The 21,365-nt window shown below is 32.8% G+C and overlaps 2 protein-coding genes across 2 annotated transcripts in view; both read left to right on the top strand.

The window, feature by feature from the left end:
• LOC134850117 (mediator of RNA polymerase II transcription subunit 20-like) overlaps positions 1–21,365 on the top strand; it is a 425,236-nt gene that overhangs the window by 183,196 nt on the left and 220,675 nt on the right. The gene's annotated exons all lie outside the window — the stretch shown is intronic.
• The window catches only part of LOC134850023 (uncharacterized), a 33,419-nt gene that overhangs the window by 6,723 nt on the left and 5,331 nt on the right, over positions 1–21,365 (top strand). The window lies entirely within an intron of this gene.

The raw sequence follows: 21,365 nt of genomic DNA, 5'->3' as shown, positions 1-21,365 counted from the left end.
ATATGTATATATGTAGTAGCGGTTAAATTTATATCTTTTAATTACTAGGTGGTCACCAGCATGTTCAATCTCAATTACTAAGTTACTGCGATCATCAGCTACCTGTTGAAATGCCTAATGTTTGATCTCAATTTCTGTCAAACACCCAGCTTCAGTATTTGGGATTGGTGGAATCCCAAATACTGGCCAGTAATTGGGATCGATGGAATCCCAAGTGCGGTCTTAAATTGGTGATATGCGGTGCGCTGTGTTTCTAAACACTCTGAACCCAATGACTCCAAATAATGAAATTATTCGGTGTTGTGTCTCCGAAACTATGGCTTCAAAAACTGTTTGCTTGGATATGTAATCTAAATACCAAAAGATGACATCCACCGATTTAATCATACCAATGTTATAAGAGTTGTTTGTGAATTCCACTGACAATGGTTAAGTCCTTGCTTTTAAATTCCTCATTGCTAAAGATAAGAACTCCTGCTCTAGCTTTTAATTGTTCATATGAAAGTTCAGTAAAAAACAAAATTTGGATTCGACTATAATTTGCGGATTCCACTTACATTTTGCGGAATCCTATTATAGTTGCGGAATCGAGAACAAATAGCTATATTTCCTTGTTGCGGAATCCAGAATACAACACATATGCCGACAAAAATTAGGTTACTTTTGATTGTACGCGGAATCCACAAAAAATTTTGTTAGTGGAATCCATTTACACTTTAGGAATATGTCTAAGAATTAGTTTCTGGAATCCCGGAACATAGAGACACAAAATTGTGCGCCTATCCAAAGCACAGTTTGGCCTCGTGATGCATTAATTCTAGCTGAAAATAGCAAAAGCAAGTGAGTTTTTCCAAAACAAATTACCTGCTTTTTTAAACTATTTCTTTGTTCCTCTTAATGCTGCTTGTACAGGGTGTTTTCAGAACACTTTTCATTGAATCCTCTCTCATTTCACAAAGATTTAGGTTATTCTTTTGCAAGAGGTGGCAAAATGTTGCCAAGTTTTGACGATATGTTTCAATAAGTTGGGTTGTTCTGCATGTTTTATCGTTTTTATCGAGTTTTCTCTGCATTTTGTGTTAAAAAACTTTCTACAGCACTCAATTAAAAAAACCGGATGAAAAGAAGTTTAACATATTCACACTCATTTCTTTCTCTCAAATTGGGTTAAACGTGGACAAAAAAATGGCGATGTTCAGAAAAGTTTGGGACTTCACCAGCATTTTTGGGGCAATTTTTATCACAAATTTCCCCTTATAAAATTTAAAATTACTACCTTAAAAAGGGCAATTCATTTGGTTTAATTTTAAAAAGAACAATAGGCTCACTTGCTGTTACTCTTATTTGAACTGAGCTTTTTCGTTTCAAAGTGTTACACCAATTGAACCCAATTCAAAGGTGTATTTGTGGTTTGAAATTTTAAAACAAAGTTACCGCCAAAAGTTCTGGTAAAATTACAACTCTTTTTGACCTGATACTTTTTTGTTCTAAGTAATTTAAAATTGAAAGAAATGAATTTGAAAATGTTGTCCTAATTCATTTTATCTGGTGTTTTAAATCAATAATACTGAAGTTTGTTCAGCTGGAAATCTAGTGAAAATTCGATTAGAATCGGAAATCATGCGTGAACTAAAAATCAAGCTAAATGAAATAAACCATCAAAATTCAACAAATTTATGATGCCTACAGTTTAAAGAACGGCTTCAAAACTTAAACATTATTGAAATTCGAGAAGATTAATCAAAAACGTGGTTGAAACCAACCTATAGTTAGTAGCAAAAAATGTTGACAAACGAAATCAATTAGGAAGAGCAATTGACCTAGTTCAGAAAAAATTGGCTCTCAAAACTTAAAGGTTTTGACCACATTTGTGTCTAACGGTTATCTGAAACAACAAAATTGCCAGCAAAACTCTGTCAAAATGGGTGGAAAGATATCTCTTCTTATTTAATTTTGAATCTCCGAACTTTTTCTATAATATATTTTGATTGAACAGTAGATTTTGATAAGAACAGTGAAGCGAGTATTAAAAAAAAACAGTTTTTTCGAATCAAGATAAAAGATTCAACTTGTGATCATCATTTCAAGTGGGTTCAATTTATTTGTTGTTTCTGGCAACTAAATTAAATGAGATTAATTTTTCATTAAATTTTCATCAAGCAAATAAAAAATTTAAGATTTTTCTTGATTGTGGTGAAATATATAAAATTAAATCGAAATCCGCTTTACCAAAACTTAAAAAAAGTAGCTTGGTGAGCGGCGGTGAAGTTGTCACGGCAAAAATTGAAACGTCGTAATGTTCGAGGCCCACCATGATCCATGCTCTTTGATTGACGTGAGGCAATATTACTCAGTCCAGAAAAATAGCCGAAAAAAAACTGTATGTAAATCTTAGCCAGGCGTACAACAGCGGTTGTCTGTGAAGAGCTGAACAGTTTGTATGTTGGTTCTTTTCTTTGTGGATAAATCGTCTTAGTTTAATCACAAACAGCAAATCAACTTGATTGAATAAGTTACTAAATCTGCAAAAGTGTGATATTTGTAGGTACACCCCGAAGAAGCTGAAAGAAACTATCACCTATTCGGGCAGAAAAAAAAAACAACTGTATTAGTATCAACGAAATTATACAAACAGCCAACGATTTTTGTTTTTTTTCATGTTTTTGTAATTGATCTGATAAAAATTTGATAGACATTTTTTAGGAGCATTAAAATAACTGAGTAAATAACCGGCAAATAAAAACGTCAGTCCCTCCTACCTGTTCATGAGTAATTTGAACACATTTTTTTGCGTTTTTTTGTTCCTCCAACTTAAACTTCTACAGAAACAGAAGCTCGGGTATCAGAGCTGGAATCTTTGAATTCAAAATAACAGTTTACAAATTGTTATTTGTTTTTTTTTTCTAAACCAAATTCATGTCTCACGGTAATCAAACTTTTGGTAACTGAGGAAATTTTAACTTGAAGATTTTCAAATCAGCAGTCTTTTACCGTTCAAAGTCAAGAATTTTAACTGAGCTCGGCCAACGATTCACTAGTTTTCACCATATTTGGTTTCAGGAAACTTATATATTTAAACTCACAATATTGTAAGATTGTATAGTTTGTACGTCAAAATTTTTAATCAGAAATACAAAATTCAATGTAATCACAGAGTGCATGGCATGACATAATAAAGAAAAATATTTCCCATCCCTTCCGGATATTAGCGTTTCTTGAAACATGCGATGCTTGCATTTTTTTTCTCATAAGTATCTGAATCTAGTCTAGACAAGAAATAACAAAAATATGCAACCAAAGACACCCAAAAGTTGCCAAGCTGCAAAATTTATGCAACTAACGAAAGTTTTTTGAAAACTACTGTTTATAAACAACAAGCAAAGTCGAAAAATTTTCTACAAAACAGTTTTGGCAAGACACGAGCGATCAATTTTGACGCTTTTTTTATTTGGTCCGACCATTGAAAATGGGTACAAACTTTGTATTCGGGTGTGTTTTAGTTTTTTTTCTTTTTGTCTTTTTTTTCTATGGAAAGTCAGGTACCACAAATTATCGTCGGATTGAATTGAGTGACACAAGGCACGACCTAATATGCTTGCGCGAGGTAGATAACGCAATCAAAATGCCTCAAGATAGCGCATGCTTGTGAACTAGGATTCTTACAACTCATGCACGAAATTGTCAGGCAAAAAACTGTGGACGATCAACCTGTTCTGTAAATTTGCAGAGATTATAGCCTTCTTTAGCTACTTTTGTCTTAGGATGATGCTAAATTTGTCCGGATATGGGCAAAAAATTTTACACAAGTATTTACTGATCAGACAAATTAAGCCAAAATCGATCCGTCTTCTTGTTACTCAAACTCCAAAACAGATTCTAAATCGCGTTTTTTCTTGAAAAATTTGATGCAGTTTTGTCATGGTTCAATTTTGCGTATACGCAAAAACCATGACAAACTTTCATCGAATAGTGCAAGAAATAATGCGATTTAGTATCTATTTTGGAGCTTGAGCAAAAAGTAGACGGGTCGTTTTTGGCTTTATTAGTTCTATCGGTTAATGGTGTAAGCAAAAAAAAAGTTTTTTACCCTGAACTTGCTTATTCGTATAAAAGCACAACTTCTAAGACGCATATATCAGGGCGCTCAGTTATCTGCTTTTGGTTATAACGTAAAGAGGATAAATGAGCTCCTGGATCCATGCTTCTTAGAACTGATGCTTTGATATTTTAGTTATAACCAAAAGATGATAACTGAGCTCTTGGATCCGTGCGTCTTAGAAATGATGCTTTGATATTTTGTTTATTACCAACAAATGATAATGAGCACCTGGATCTTTATCGGGTTTAACAACCTCCCCCTTTCTAGAAGGGGGGAGGAGATTGTTAAGTAGAATTAGCTGGCCATATATCTGTTACTATCCCCCTTACTTTTGGAACCTGATCTAAACTATATTTTATGATTGGATAAATTAGATATTTTACCACTGTAAAGTATTTAATATTAACCAATCATGATCCATCTAACTAACAACCCACTTATTTGTAAGTGCTGAAATTACTTGTAATTTCAGCACCAGAGAGATTTGAATTTAACTTAGAAATTAGTTGTCTCTCCGAGAGAACTTCAGCAGCCGCAACAAACCAGTAAACCCTAGATCTATTGAGCCTAGCAGAGACTAGTTAAACACCCTGAGACTAGTAAGTATAAGAGTAAGATTAGGATCGGTATTAGACTAAGAAGTTGCACTAATCTATCCGGCCGAAAATAAGATAGCGTGACGAGCAGACGGTGTACCCTATCCGAAATTACTCTATGAGTTAACCACATCGGTCCTAACTCATCTGGTGCGACCATAAGTCTCGAATAGACCTTAATAGCTTAGATTCAACCAAAAAAATAGATTAGAATTTAGACAAAACATTTTAAAAATGTTATACGACGATAATTTAATTGAAATGTCTCTACGACTCAATAGATAAGAGCCGATATTCCGAACGATAGCAGAACTACCCGGAATCGCAAGAAGACCTCGAACAAGAGACGACATACGACAAAGTAGAAACTTACCATATAGTTATATGATTGTACGGCAAAAGCCAACACAAACTTTTATATTTAGAATCTTATTAGCAATGAATTTAGATTTTCATTTGCAAACATAAAATTTTGAAGTCAAAACTTCATGATCATTACAGGCACTAAACAAAATTATTAATATACAATAACGATTGATAAAAAAATCTCAGATTGTTTTCTTAAATTCTGCAGTCTTATATAAAACATGTTTGGAAAATATTTATTGAAAATAAAAACAAAAATTAGTAGAATGACAATAAATTGTTAGTAATCATAAAATCATTTGTTGTCCCAGCTTCATCACCTAAACATAACAGCAATCATAAGCTCACTAATATCATTAAAAAACTAAATCTTTTTCTTAAGTAAATTTAAACCATTTTAAACTTAAATTCACTTAATTTTAAAATCAGATCATCAAGGCTTATCCTTGGATCTTAATTAATTTTCTATTTCACTAAATTTAAAACTTGATCATCAAGGCCAATCCTTGGATCAAAAAGAACAATTTTGTTCTCCCCTACCCACTTAGCAAGTGTCTAACGACCTCAAACGTCGATTCACTATCCAACCCTTCCAAAAAACCCAAGACTAATAGAAATTTTTCAACAAAACTAACCATTCAAATTAGGATAAACAGTGAAGAACTTCGGTTACTCATCCTTCACTTGAACCCTCCTCTTACCAGACCCAGGATAAATCTTAGACTTAGTAAGTTTAAAATAGTATCTAACGAACTACTCGCGTTCTAATTATACCTGAACCTTGTGGATCGATTTACTATTCTCCAACCCTTGAACACAATCACTACCCCTAAGTAAGATTAAGTAAGTTAACACCTTAGCTTATACTAGCCACGAGAAAGTAAAAAATCATTCTTCGGAATCGATATACTTTTCTCTCCAACCCTGAACAAAAAGACCCAGGTTAGGCTAACCAAAAAATTGTAAGGACTAACAGTTTAAGAAAAGTAGACATCATCTAACAACTTTTTGCATCCCTCATCCTAAACCTTATGTCATTCAAAAATCTAGGAAATAAACAATCAATCGTTTTACACAATTGCGAAATAGATAACAAAAAATACGATCTTGTAATCACACCTCATACACAAACAGTTGGATATATTAGAACAAAACGACTAACAATTAAAAGAAAAATAATAAACAAACAAAGACAAATCACACGAAAAAGATTTTCAAAAAATAGAAACGCATTTTCAGAATCAGAAGCCAGCAATTTAGATGAACTCTATAAATTAAAAGAATCGATTGACAAAATTGTCCTATCCACGATCAATTATATTTTTCCGACTCAGAAACAACTTCAAATTCATCAAAAAGAGGAAAAAGAAGAATAAAAAAACAATATAAACACAAACCAGTACACTTGTATAATTGGAATCAACCAATTAGGCACATCGATAGTTATATATTAACAGTCATTAAACGAAAAAATGAGCCACAGCCACACTCAAAGTGACGAAAGTCCAGATGACGAAGAAGTTTACCCCTTCCTCGTAGATGCACCCAATGATAGAGGGCAGCATATATTTTGCAAGAATTTACTCCTAAGTTTGTTTGAACCCGGAATCAGTCCATGCAAAGCAGAATTCCCAGATGTAAAAATCAAAAGACAAATTGTTGAACATTATCTGAAAGATATATGTAATTTAACAAAACAATACGGAATCTACACCATAGAATTCAGCACACCAAATCCGAATCATCGCAAATATGTAATTCAAACAGACGATTTTGAATTAGAATTTTCAAAAGTTTTCTTAGAATATATTAAAAGCATACAATACCATAACTCACAAAGAGCAAATTCTATATTCACTAACGAAGTCTTTGCAATAATATATAGCTACATTTCAATATTAGAAAAAAAACAGAAATTCAAAGTATCTCACCAACTGAGACATCCAAACATATAAAAGTACGAAATGAAATTACACTATTTTCAACTTTTCTACACATAATCAAAGAAAATTTCACTAAAGACGATGTTTCACAACACACAAAACATGATTTACAAAAAATTTTGGCATGGTTTATAATAGATTATTTCACACATAATATAGACTTAATTTCACAAGCAAGAAAAAATTTTAGACCTCAAAATCCAAACGATGATACTGCCATCACAGAACAATCAGATTACGTTTGGGACCCTGAATGGTCTCATCATGCATTTATAAAAATCCCACAATCAATCTCAAGTCAAGCAATAAGTACAGTATCTTATCAAAGAGATTATGTGAGAGTAGTACCCTTGACCATTGATGCAACACCATTGAACTACAATACATTTTTACCTGATACACGAAATAATAGTTTAAATTCGACCGTCATACACAATGAAAACCTTAATGGAACTAGAAATCTTACACAACAAGATATTCAAACACCATCACACTTCATAAATGAAGAAATCGTCCAAACAACAACAACTACACAACAAAGTATTTCACCAATACGTCCAAATTTAACAACACCAAAAAATACAAACACTTCAACGGCACAAGTAACCTTACAATCAACCGTTAAACCTTCGGTTGCTCCAAAATATTCACATATGGATTATCAAACATATAGACCTACGACAATACCGTCAAAAACACGAAGAACGTTCACAAGAAACACTTTTGCAGAACACAATTATAACTACGCACAATCGTCAAAAACAAATTATCCCCCACGAAAACCTGATAATAATCATATAAGTTCTCATCATTGGAATAACCCAATGACAACAGCCAACTCAGTAAATTTTCAAACTAATTCACATCCCCCACAGGATCGCAGTGAAAATTACCCATTTTTTCAACAAAATAAAAATAAAAAGCAAGCACCTCATCATACGGATTACTTATCATCTGATGACGATTATTTACAACCAGATATTTTTGCACCGTATACCCAAGAATATCCCGAACAAGGAGCACAAAAACCTTATACATATAATAGAATTTTTTCTCAAAATCCAACAGAAACACGAAATCAACAACCAATACAAATGCAAAATCCAACTAATACACAAGCTTTTCAACCAATTCAACCACAAAATCCAACGATCACACACTCGTACCAACCAACTCAAATGCAAAACGAAATACCACTCCCATATTATCTTCAACAACACGAAATAACAAAGAATCAACTTTCAAATTTTTCACAAATGCCAAATGCCGCAGAATCACTACAAATGACAATGAATCCATACCTTATGGGTGGATCATCAATAACATCAAATAAACCACTAATGGTTTTCACAGGAACAGATCCTGAATATTCTGTAGAAGATTATTTAAATGCAGTAACAGCAAATTTAATTTTAAATATAGGACCTGAACCAATTAATACACCATTACATCAAAATTGGATACATCGACGCACAGCGTTGATACAAACAACCTTAGATGGCGCAGCCCAAAAATGGTTTTCAGTATTACCTACAGAAATAAAATCAGATTGGAAAAGATTTACACAAGAATTTTCAAAAATGTTTGACTCCGAAAGAAATAAACAACACCAAAGAGTTTTATGTAATGAAATTCGCAGATTACCAAATGAAACCATCAAACAATTAGCAGTACTTATCGAAACACTAGTTCGAAAAGCATATTCATTAAATACACATGACGATAAAAACACAAAAATGACAGAAATTTTAATGATGACCTTAACACCTCAATTAAGGAAAATAGCAATAAAAAAGAGAGCATCTCATCCTTCCTCAATTCGAGAGCCAGATTTAGATTTTCGAAAACTAGTAGACAAACTAGAACCAGCGGAAATCACATAGAAACTCGAAGAAACAGAAAAACTAAAACTACAGTATGTTAATCGAATCGAAACAAATACTACGCACATCAGTAACATACAGGAATCAGATACAGATCTAGTTGAAAAATCACTGAAATACTAAATATTTATGAAAAACACCCAAATTTTAAGGGTAAACCATCTTTCAAAAAATGGTGTAATTATTACCGACGATACGGACATAGTATCTCTGAATGTAGACAAAAACAACAAGATAACCAGAACAAACCTCAAAAACATAGAGAACCAAACAAATCATTCTATCAATATATGAAGAAAGATCAAAATTTACCAAACAAAAACATATACAGTAACAACAGTTCAGGAAAACCACTTCCGAGCAACACCAATTACACAAGGAATCAATCACCATATGACTCAAGTTATAGAGGAAGATCACCAGAACGAAGAAATACACAGAATTATTCACAAAATAATTATAATCGATCAAATAGTCAAAATAACTATTCAAGATCAAATTCCAATGCAACACAATTTGTTTCTAGATCCAGTTCCCAATCAAACCCAAGGAATAAACACTATTCCAATAATCAATCACGAAACTCATCATATAACAGAAACAGAAACTATTCACATAATAGAAATAGAAGTTATTCGAACAATCGAAATCAGAATTACCCGAACAACCGATCAAGAAATAACTCATATAACAGATCAAACTATCACAGATCAAATAATAATTATCAAAACAGATCACCGAAAAATTCACAAAATCGAAATTCAAGTTATAATAATCGATATAGAAATTATTCTCAATCACCACATAGAAATAATAACCAATATGATAATTCTAAACATCGACACAGAGATAGTACACCAAAACATCAGAGACAAATTAATCAAGTACAATAAAATGAAGAAACAACATCAGATCCCCCAGGAATTGATGACACAGGAAATAACGAACTACAATTAAATCAAATAAACTGTGAATCATCAGACACAGAAAGTGATACAGAAAATACCATTTCCATCAATATGATAGCAGTCAAAAACGACTACGAACCTATTATATATGAACAACCTTTTACATCACACATATATGAAAATCAGTTGGAACTTCTTCACAATTATTACATTGAACCCATCAATTCTACACGAACTGCACAAGACATAAACGAAATTAACACGGTAAGTAAACCCAACGAAAATGACAAAATAAAAAGCTTAAATACAAATCACATTTACCAAAATATACAAAAAGAACAACCCAATGAAAAAATTTGGACAATACCATTTCTTTTAGAAAGCCCAAGAAACAAGGAATTTCAACCACCAGATCTTGAAATTGATTTTTTAATTGATTCGGGAGCAGAATCAAACATTATTAACATTCCCACATGGAATGAAATCAAAACATTACACCCAAAATTAACGCCTCTTGCAACCTCTAGTAAACTAGCAACAGCACAAGGATCAACACTAATAAATTATGGAAAAGTTCAATTATTCCTTCTTCCCACAAGAACAATGGAACAAAACAAAGTTCTAAACAAACCATTTAAACAGATATTTCATATCACGGATATTGAACACAAAATCATTGGCATACCATTTATCTCAAAATATATACCAACAATCAACATATTGAATAGAAAAATATTAATCAAAGATAAATATACAAAAACAAAAAATACAGCTCTAACATTTTTTCAAAGATTAAATAAACAACCACCATTCTTTTCAAAATTTTACCCAATTTATAACCAAAAACGGAAACACCTAAAACCACTATCAGGAGATATATATAACTTTTCAATAAAACAAGTTCACCAATATGATAAAAATCAAAATAAACAACAACTCTTTATGTCAGACTTTGAATTCAAACCTATCCATAAGTTTTTCAAAATCACGATCTCATCGATAAAATTTTTGAAAAATACGAATTCAGACACCATTCCGTTGCATATATATAACAATTTACCATACAAAGTAACATTACCCTTAGGACTTTTAGGATATTGCGAAACAAACGCTACAATGTCCCCCATACATGAAAAAGCATACCGCGTAAATAATATACTCCAATTATTAGATATTTGTCAATCCACAATTCTTAACGAAGAAATATCCATCAATAATCTAATAAGTAATGAAAAAAGAAATACAGACTATTTCACAAAAACCCCATATTTCAAACCTATATTCAACATAACCAACTATACAGAACATCAACAAAAGTTTTAAACAATGTTTAACTTCCAACATTCACAAATAACACAAGACGAATTTGATAAGTTAGCTAAACAGCTAATAAAATATTCATCAGTTTATGCAACATCAAAATTTGATGTTGGAAAAATCAGTTCATCACTACATCTCCCGTTAAAACCTGACGCAGTATTCAAGAAACAAAGAGCTAGTAAAGTACCAATTCATTTACACGACAAAGTAAATAGATTACTTGATATTTTAGAACAATACAAAATTATCTCACCGGTAAACAAGGAAGAACAACCAAAAGGTAACACATTTATTAACCCTGTTATTATCCTAGCAAAAGGAGAATCATTAAAAATAGTTTTAGACGCTAGATATCTCAATTCACTAATAGACGAATCAAAATGCAATTGGCCTATTGAACCAATACAAGTTATTTTAACAAAAATAAACGGAAAATACTTTACAACCGCAGACATGAATAGTGCATACAATCAAATGCCACTAGATGAACAATCACGACGTTTAACACAATTTGTTATTGGAAATCAACAATACGAATTCAACCGCCTATTCTATGGAATATCCATAGGACCAGCAGCATTTTCAGCTTTTATGAGCAAAATTTTTAGACCACTAATACTTAAGAAAAACGCAATCACCTACTTAGACGATGTTTTTATGCAATCACAGACAAAAGAAGAAATGTTTACAGTTTTAGAACACTATCATAAAATACTTCAGAACGAAAATCTGAAGGCCGCCCCCGACAAATCTCACTTCTTCTTAACAAGAGTTAAATTTTTAGGACATAACATAGAAAGAAACACAATCACTCCATTGAAATCACGCATTGATGCTATTCAAAAACTTCAACCACCAACAAACAAAAAGAAAATCCAAGAATTCCTTGGAATGTTAAACTTCTTAAGCAAATACGTTTATAAAATGCAATTATATTTAAGACCATTTTATAATATCCTAAGACAACAAAATAATTTTGAGTGGAATACTGAACATCAAACACGATTTGAAGAAGTTAAAAAACTTTTAACTGAACAAATTTCAAACACAATTCCAGACCCAAATCAACCATTCTATGCAATGTGCGATGCTTCCAATTTTGGCATCGGCGCAGCATTATTACAATCAAACAACAGTACAAATATAATGAACCTTATATCAGCAAATTCCCGATTATTCTCTCAAGCAGAGCTACGAATCTCAACTCTAATGAGAGAATGTACAGCTATCATTTATACACTTACAGAATATGAATTTTTAATACTTGGATCAAAACATCCAACAGTCCTATTCACAGATCATAAACCAATCATTTTTCTCTTTACACAGAAATCAAATCCAAATCACCGAGTTTATAGATTTCAATTAATACTAATGAAATTTACAAACTTACATATAGTTTGGACAGCAGGAAAAAATCTCGCATTACCAGATACATTAAGCCGAAATACACCACCTGAATTACTTACACGAAAAACTACAGTTGAAATACCAAAAAATATAAAATTTTACCTTGCAAAAGATGAAACATCACCCCGATTAGAATGCAAATATGCAGTAAAAATTGACATTGAACATTCACAAATAAATAATCTCCAACACTTCCCACTTTACTTAGATTGCCAAGATAACCACTACGAAGTTGATCTACTTGGAACATCAACTTTCAAACCAATTCCATACTCGCAATGGATAACAAATAACACCCAACAAAAACGAGTAAAACAACACTCGCATAAAAAAGATCTTTTTCCATTAATTGAAAAAGAAAATTTAACCGATAAAATAAATTTATCAGGACCACAAACGAATGATTCAAAATACACAATAAATCAAGTTTTCAACCTCCATGACCCACTTGACACAATTCCTTTATCCAAATTAGAAATTGAAAACATTTTTCTCCCTTCAACAGAAAAAATTTCAATTAATACCTTGAAACAATAACAAAATCTTGACCCAGTAATTCGAAAACTAAAATCATGGCACAAATACAAAACTAAACCCGTAAAGGCAGATACCACAATTTTAGTAAATAAAACACTCCTCCGATATTTTCGAAAATTTAATAGTACAACAATTAATGAAAACACAGACCTTCTAGAATATCAATTAAATGAATCTACAGTTCCCTGTCTCCCTTTAAGTATGATTCTCATAGCTTTTAACATTTCACATACACAAAACATTAAAGGACACTCTGGATCAGAGAAAACATATTCAAATTTTATACGAAATTTCTATTTCCCAAATGCACCAGTTTGGATAAAAGTACTATGCAATGATTGTATAGTATGTCAGCTAAATAAATCTTACCCAAATCAAAAACAAGTAGCACAAAAACAAGATTTTAAAGGACACAGTTTATATTTTAACCACCGTATATCATTTGACACAAAAGGACCAATTTCACCATCCTCTGAAGGAAATTCATACGTTATGGTAATTGTTGACGCTTTTACACACTATGTAGCACTCAACCCAGTACCACATTGTAACGCTTACTATGCTTACACAACACTTTACGAACACTGGATAGCCAAGTTCGGATTACCCGAAATTTTAGTTACAGACAACGGTACAGAATTCATAAATAATGAAATCATCACACTATGTCATTTATACAACATTAAGCACAAACCACGTACATCTCATGCACCTTGGACTAACGGTTTAGTCGAAGGTATGAACCGTTCACTACAAGAATATCTTAGATGTATCATAAACGGAAATGATACAAGATACACCGACGAATGGTCAGCAGATGTAAAACTATTTCCCTTAGCATATAATTCACAAATCACGACAACTCTAGGAATGTCACCATATGAAATGGTTTTTAATCAAAAGCCACGTAAACCAATTATGTTTACAGCGAACTCCCATAAAAATGCACAAGGTCATTGTCAACCGAATAAAGACTCACTTTGTTTTAACCTACCTTTACACACACATGATGAAGATCATTTTCATCACCCACAAATCCTAAAATCAGCCTCCGGTACACATACCGAATGGATTTTAAATAGAGATAAAAAACACAACGAAATTTATCAAAAAGTAACAAAAAAATTGCTACAAAGACAAAACATTAACGAACAAATCAACTCACGTTTTACACCAGCCTCCGATTTAAAAATTGGAACCTTTGTCTTAATACCAAATTTTAATACACAAAAAGGAATTTCAAAAAAATTACAACCCCTTCGTAAAGGACCATACCAAATAATCGCCAAACCCACCGACGTAACATATAAAATCACCAATTCAGACCAAAAAGAAATTGTTCAACATAGAAACACTCTATTGCCTTACTACGCAAAAGAATACGCACTACGCGAACTAACTCAATTGTAATCTTTCACAGGATTAAAAGTTATTCAAAATCACCTACATACGGAAAACGAAATAAATAAACAAAACGACCTTCACCTTGAAAAACAAAATAGAAAACAAACTACAACCAAAAACAATACAAAAAAGCTAGATCAAATTATACCTCAAAAAGAAAGGAAAAATAGAAAAATGATAGAAAAAATTATACCCCAAGAACAAGTCGAGAAGTCAGAACATAGAGAGTCATCACGACTTAGAAATCAACCACGTAAAAACTATAAAACATTCATCCCACAATCTAAAATATTAAAGAAAGTTGAATTTCAAAAACAGCTTTAATTTTAAAATAAATAATCTTTGCACCTCTGAAACATTTTGAACTTTCATTTTTCAAAATAACATGCTGACAATCACACAGCAAATTTAGTTCAAAATTAGCCAATAGGATTCATCCAATCCGTGAACTTCTCTAAATCTAACACAAACCAATTAGACGAAAGATATTACACTTCAGGCATATCTATAACTTTAACTTTACAACCTCCAGGTCAAAAATAAGCAAGCTTCTCAAACCTGACAACTAAAACAAATACCACCATAATATCATAACCCTCCCTTATCTAAAAACGCAAAGATCAACAATATTTTCACAACTCAGACCTCAAAAACCCCCCAAACAAAAATGTTAAATTAGCCTAAAGTAAAAGAACAACCATATTAAATTAGCCTAAAGTACAAAGACCTCAAAAATACCCCACATAACTTGACAAATAAAAATCAAGTAAAAGAAGACCTCCCGAATACCATAAAATTAGCTTCCAACACTTTTTCACAAATCTCAACCCACTTGTCAAAAAACCAATAAATAACTCGACCACACTTAAAAATCGCCCCAAACAACAAAAAATGTTCAATCAAGAGCCATTTCTTAAATGCTCTTCTCTCGATCAGTTAACATAATTCTCAACATTTTAATAAACTTTTTAACAATATTTAAAATTTTATTCATATTTCTTTTTGATACTTTTGAAGCTTTTGTATTAATCTTAATCATTTTTTGTAATATTTTTTTAATTTCCTATTCCCTATTTGAAATATACTTCCAACTTTCCAAAGCCATTGACCATATACACAGGTACGAAAACCCAAAATCTATTTAAATGATACGAACCATTTTTAGTAGAACAGATATTTTTTTACTATTTGTAATTTTCATAATATTTTTAACATCCCTCATATTGACAATATGCAAATGTATAAAGAAAGCAGTCATAACATTCGCATTAGCAACAATCCTTTTAATTCTTTTTTTTTGAAGAATCCTATAGTAAACATAAATTTTTTCACTAAAAGAAATCAAACAAAAAACCCTCAAAAATTGCTAACCAACAATCACACAGTCAGTCTTCACCGATAACATCCCAAGAAAACCCGACACCACCTACAACTACCCAAAACCCCCAAACATCTACACGAATTTCTTTCCAGGATAACCCATATACCTTCGAAGAACGACACGCTCGCTTATCTGAACCACTAGAACCAGTTCAGCGACAGGCACCTCTGAGTGAACCAACATATAACTTATACCCGACACTACCACAAGAATTAAGTAGAATTCGAAATATTAGTCAAAACCAAAATGCAGTTGAAATAAATAGACAAATCATACATCCACGACGAAATAGAAACTTTCAAACCCCCCGAGTTCATTTTGATATACCCCAATCCCCATCACCAAGTACTCCGGAAAACCCAATTGGCATATTACCGGAAACCCCTACACTTCTTTCACAACGTAGCACCTCAACTCTACCCTCAGATTACTTAGGTTCAACACCAACATCTGAACAAATACGTGAAAATCCCCTTAACCCCCCAAACCAAACATCACGACTACCATATTGGACAACGCAATCTTTCACACAAGGTGAACCAAATTTAATAAATGATCCAATAGATAATTCTACAGATACAACAACATCATCATCACTACCAGAAACATTATCACTACCATCAACACCATCAATAAGCCAGTTTTCACCGACGCATTTTCCTTTAAATTTCCCAAATAACCTCGACGCTAGATATCGAGAACAATCATCAACAAATATCCCTTTAAGATTAGACTGGAATACATTCACAGCACCTCCACCATTATTTGGACAACACCCAGAAAGTAACCAACTCAACAACTGGGCACTTAATAGATTACAATATAGACAAGATATCCACGAAGATATTCGTGACCATAACATCCAAATACTCCAACAAAATAGCCTACAATTAAAATTTGAACCCACGATTAAACTAAACAACATTGCTCAACATCCTTATCCATTAAATCTACCAAATATAACAGCTCAATCGCTACCACCGCCTTTTATAACAACTGAAGTAATATATAAATACGACAGATATACCAAGAAAACAATTGGTTACATCACATTTTATAACCCGTACTCAGGATTATCATACACATGTATATTCTAAAAACATTGATTTTTCTCCAACTCCTTTTTCTAATAATCTCCGATCAGAACATAAATCCTTCTCCTCGCACAGGACCCCAAGACCTATTAGTAACACATTACGATTGTGAAGAAAATGAACAAAAAACACTACACAATATGCAATAAACCAAGTATCACAATGCGAAACAGAACCACAAGCTATAGAAACTACAAATGTAATAGCGACACTCTATTCAAAAGCCCGAGCAACAACAATCATAGGATATAAATTTACAGCAACATTTTCCGAAAAGAAAGTACATTGTTCACAAGTTTCAAACGGAAATAAAAACCGACTTGACCATGAATCATTCTACCAAAGTAATATAGAACGACTTTTGCATCTAAATCCCAATGATTGTAAAAACGAGCTACTCAGACTAAACATCACAAGAAATAAAAACACCGACAAAAAACTAGTAAATTTTCAAGTTTTTTCCGATTCTGTACATCAAGCAGAACTTGAAAGATATCAAGGACATATAAAACTAGATGAAAAATACCCATACAACGGCGCACACGGAAGATTAACTTACGACATACACGATAAACACTGGATACCACACATTGGTATAAATAACCCATCAAACTGCAAAGCAGACACAAAAAAAAGGATATCAAGAAATAATGTTTTTCGATTGGAAAATACAACTCGAAAAAATACAACTCACACGAGATTTATCTGATAACACAATGATCTATCAAGGAATTCGATTACCTTGCAAAAACTATCAAGGTTATTGTGACCCTACAACACGAACACAAGCAACAATTGTTTGGTTTCCCGAGGATACATGTACAACATTTCAAGTAGCAAAAATACACGCCCGAATGATAAAATTTCACGAGAAATATTTTATACAATCAATTCCTTATGAACAAGTAAATCCATCACGAAAACAAAGTACTGATTTTAGAAACATTCACAATATAGAAAATAAATTGACACGTTTTCAAATTTATCAAGAAACAGAACTAGCATGCAAATACAGAAATCCACTTCACAAAACACAATATTCTGAAATCTTAGTTGAATACGAAAAAGGTTTCGACATGACCACTGGAAAAGTAAAAATTGTCCCTTATGCCACAGGTCATCCTCTAAACGAAGGAACATCAAAGATACCAGGTAACTTTCAAAAAAATAATGGTCAACCTGGTGGACATCTAAAGCCACATGACACTCAAAGCACACGTCTACAAGAACTATCACTAATGAATAATTCTTATTTTGGTAATATCCATTACGATATTCACTTAGATATGAAATTAGACTACACAATTAGCCGAATTTTTCAGGAAATGTCACTCTCTGAATTAGAAACACTTCACCAACTATGCGAATTAGAACGAACACAAATACTACAATCACTTGCACTAGCAGTATTCAAAATACCCTACGCAGGATATTTACTATCAGGAAATAGATCAAATTTTTTAGACTACGAAGGAAACATTTTATGGTTTTATACTTGTACCAAGAAAGTATCACCACTATATGTTTTTGAAGATAAAAGATGCTATAAAAGAATCCCTATCTTTTATAAAAATAAAGTACATTTTGTTGACACACTCTCAAGACGAACATATTTTTGGGATACCGCAGTCCCATGTGGATCAGAAAATAGCCACAATGTAGTACAATTGAATCCTGATGAAGATAAATATTATCTTCTTACTCCATACCCCACATTAATGCAATCACTCAAAAAATTTTCACCCGAAAGCATTAGAGCTATTGCTCGAAACCCAAATATAGATTTACAATCAATGGAATATATTCAAAATCTGATATCCAACATCACATTAGAACACAACAATTCCAGGAATTATTAACACAAATGGACACTATACAAAGACAATCAATTGACCAAAACTTACGCAAACTTGCCGAAACCGCAGGATTTGCAGACATCTATACACAAGATTATAGCGGATATTTTAAAGACATTAAAAATTATATATATCTAAACGGTGAAAAATACAGACCACAAGATATTTCACCTATAAATATTTTTAGCTTTGTTACACTAAAAATTGAAATTCTCGATTTTCTAGGATGGCCCTACTACATCTTCGAAAAATTGACTATTTTATACGCAATGTTTAACTTTATAGGATTTCTTTTCTCACTACTAAAAGGAATCTATAATACATGCGCTATACACACACAAGTAAATAGACAAGCAAGTGTAGCACGCATACTATTTGCAGGATTTTTTGGAATTTTTTCATCATCAATAAACAAAATCCTTCTAGACGCACAAATAAAAGAATATAACACAAAAATAGCGACAAGACAGAACACGTACGACGAGGAACATAATAATATAGAAGTAACGCCTACAACACCACAGTTGCCACCCCTACCACATAACCATCCATTATCATTAGTCCCACGAAATTTCCGAAACTTAGCAATAACACATAACCCAAATTTTAGACCAAACATATCGCAAAGTCCCATGCAACACATAATGACACATCATTCACAAGATGAAAATACATATGAACAAATTATAGAACAACCACCACCGCTTTTCAGTCTCAAAATAATAAATTTTTTAGCCCACGATGAGCCGACAACTTGGATCCCTACACCGCTCAAATTCCCACCCAACCAACCTCAACACTCCAATTACAATAATTCCACTTTTTGCTTTCCCACCACCCGATTTTCCAAATAGTAATATAACATCAAGCATGAATTCAGACACTAATTCAGATATTTCAGTTTTATACTCCATTTCACAACTAAATAACCCGAATATAGAAACCCCTGACGAATTTGCAGACTCCGAACCATCTCCACCCAATAATTTTCAAACCAACTCCTCAGTTTTTTCAAAGCCTCCTTTTCGACCAATCCCAACAAATAATCCACTCCCGTCCGTTTCTACTCCCTCTTACGCTTCACAAGTAACCCCAACCTATTCTCCATTTCATTCCGACCGATCATCTAATTCTCCCGATACTCCCCAAATCTCCCAAGAACTTGATAATTTTATAACCCCACAACAACAGCTATTACACCCTAACAACCTCACTATAAATCAAATTTCATACACAGTAGAATCCTCAAATCCACCTACTCCTACACCCTCTTCAGCTTATACTACATCATTAGCACAATCATCCACATCCACCGAATCATCAAATAGCACTAATAGAGCTTACCGCACTTTTAAAAGAAAATTCCCGAACCATCCATTCCCAACCAAACCAGGAACAGCCCGTGAATATATCAACCATCCACATCACACTAACACGAAAGATTTTCTAGCAATCACCTTACCTTCATTCCCACAATATACTTTAAACACACCTAACGACACTAACGACACACGTAGTTTTGTAGATGAACATGTTTCAATGCCTACACTTCATTGGACAACATATTATCATTTTACTAATCCCCTTTGCCTACCATTATCTAATACTCATACCGATATAGAAAGAAATTAAGATATGCTATATCGACTCACCACACCATTAACACACAGACAATTTACTTATATAGGATATAAAAAATCACTAAAAACATACACTGCACCCCGAGCTAACGAATTTACGCTAGAATATTACGATCATAATATCATCCGATCTAACCAAGACCAATTTTTAGATGACGACCGCTTCGCTAACCCACAAGAAACAGAAATTTTTTTCATCAAAACACCATATGTATTTACAATATATTTGATCGAAAATTTGATCACATCATCTCTGAAGCACTAACTGACATGCAAGCTTATGAAACTTTTAAAGAAAAATTTCAATTATTTTCACTAACTTTTCACTTCCTTGCACCACATGAACGCAATTTACACTGCTCACACGACATTATGTTACGCACTAAACAAACCCACACATATACGTATTATCGCTTCATACAAAATGATTTTGATCTCCACACTCCATCAAGACAACCACACCACCGTTTTCAGTTTCTTAATTCAAAGTACACTTCGCCATTTTTTCTAAATTTCACATATTGCATTAAAGATACTAACCTCCACGGCATCCTCCGCAACTATGACCCAATAACACAAATGTATATATTTTGTCCCATCACGAAGACCTTTAATGCAGAAGAATCCAGACCCTTCCTTATCCCACATGAATTTATCCAACCTATAGAAATCCCTATATTAGAATTCATCCATAACACTAAATACAGTCACAAAATATATAATCTCATTCAAAACACACCTTATGAGTTTGCAGTTGACACCGAAGAACTAAAAACTATTAAAGCACTTCAATTGCTTTGGCCACTGCTTCAAACTAAAAACATCATTCGCATACTAGCAAAATTACTAACAAATTCAGAAATAATACACGACATCTTCCCCCACGGTTTTTTCCCCGACGACTAACAGGTAAGTAAAATTTATACAT

The sequence above is a fragment of the Symsagittifera roscoffensis genome, chromosome 1, assembly GCF_963678635.1.
Source record: "Symsagittifera roscoffensis chromosome 1, txSymRosc1.1, whole genome shotgun sequence".
Classification (NCBI taxonomy): domain Eukaryota; kingdom Metazoa; phylum Xenacoelomorpha; order Acoela; family Convolutidae; genus Symsagittifera; species Symsagittifera roscoffensis.
Note: the sequence above shows the minus strand (reverse complement) of the source record. Positions and strands in the feature narration are given on the sequence as shown.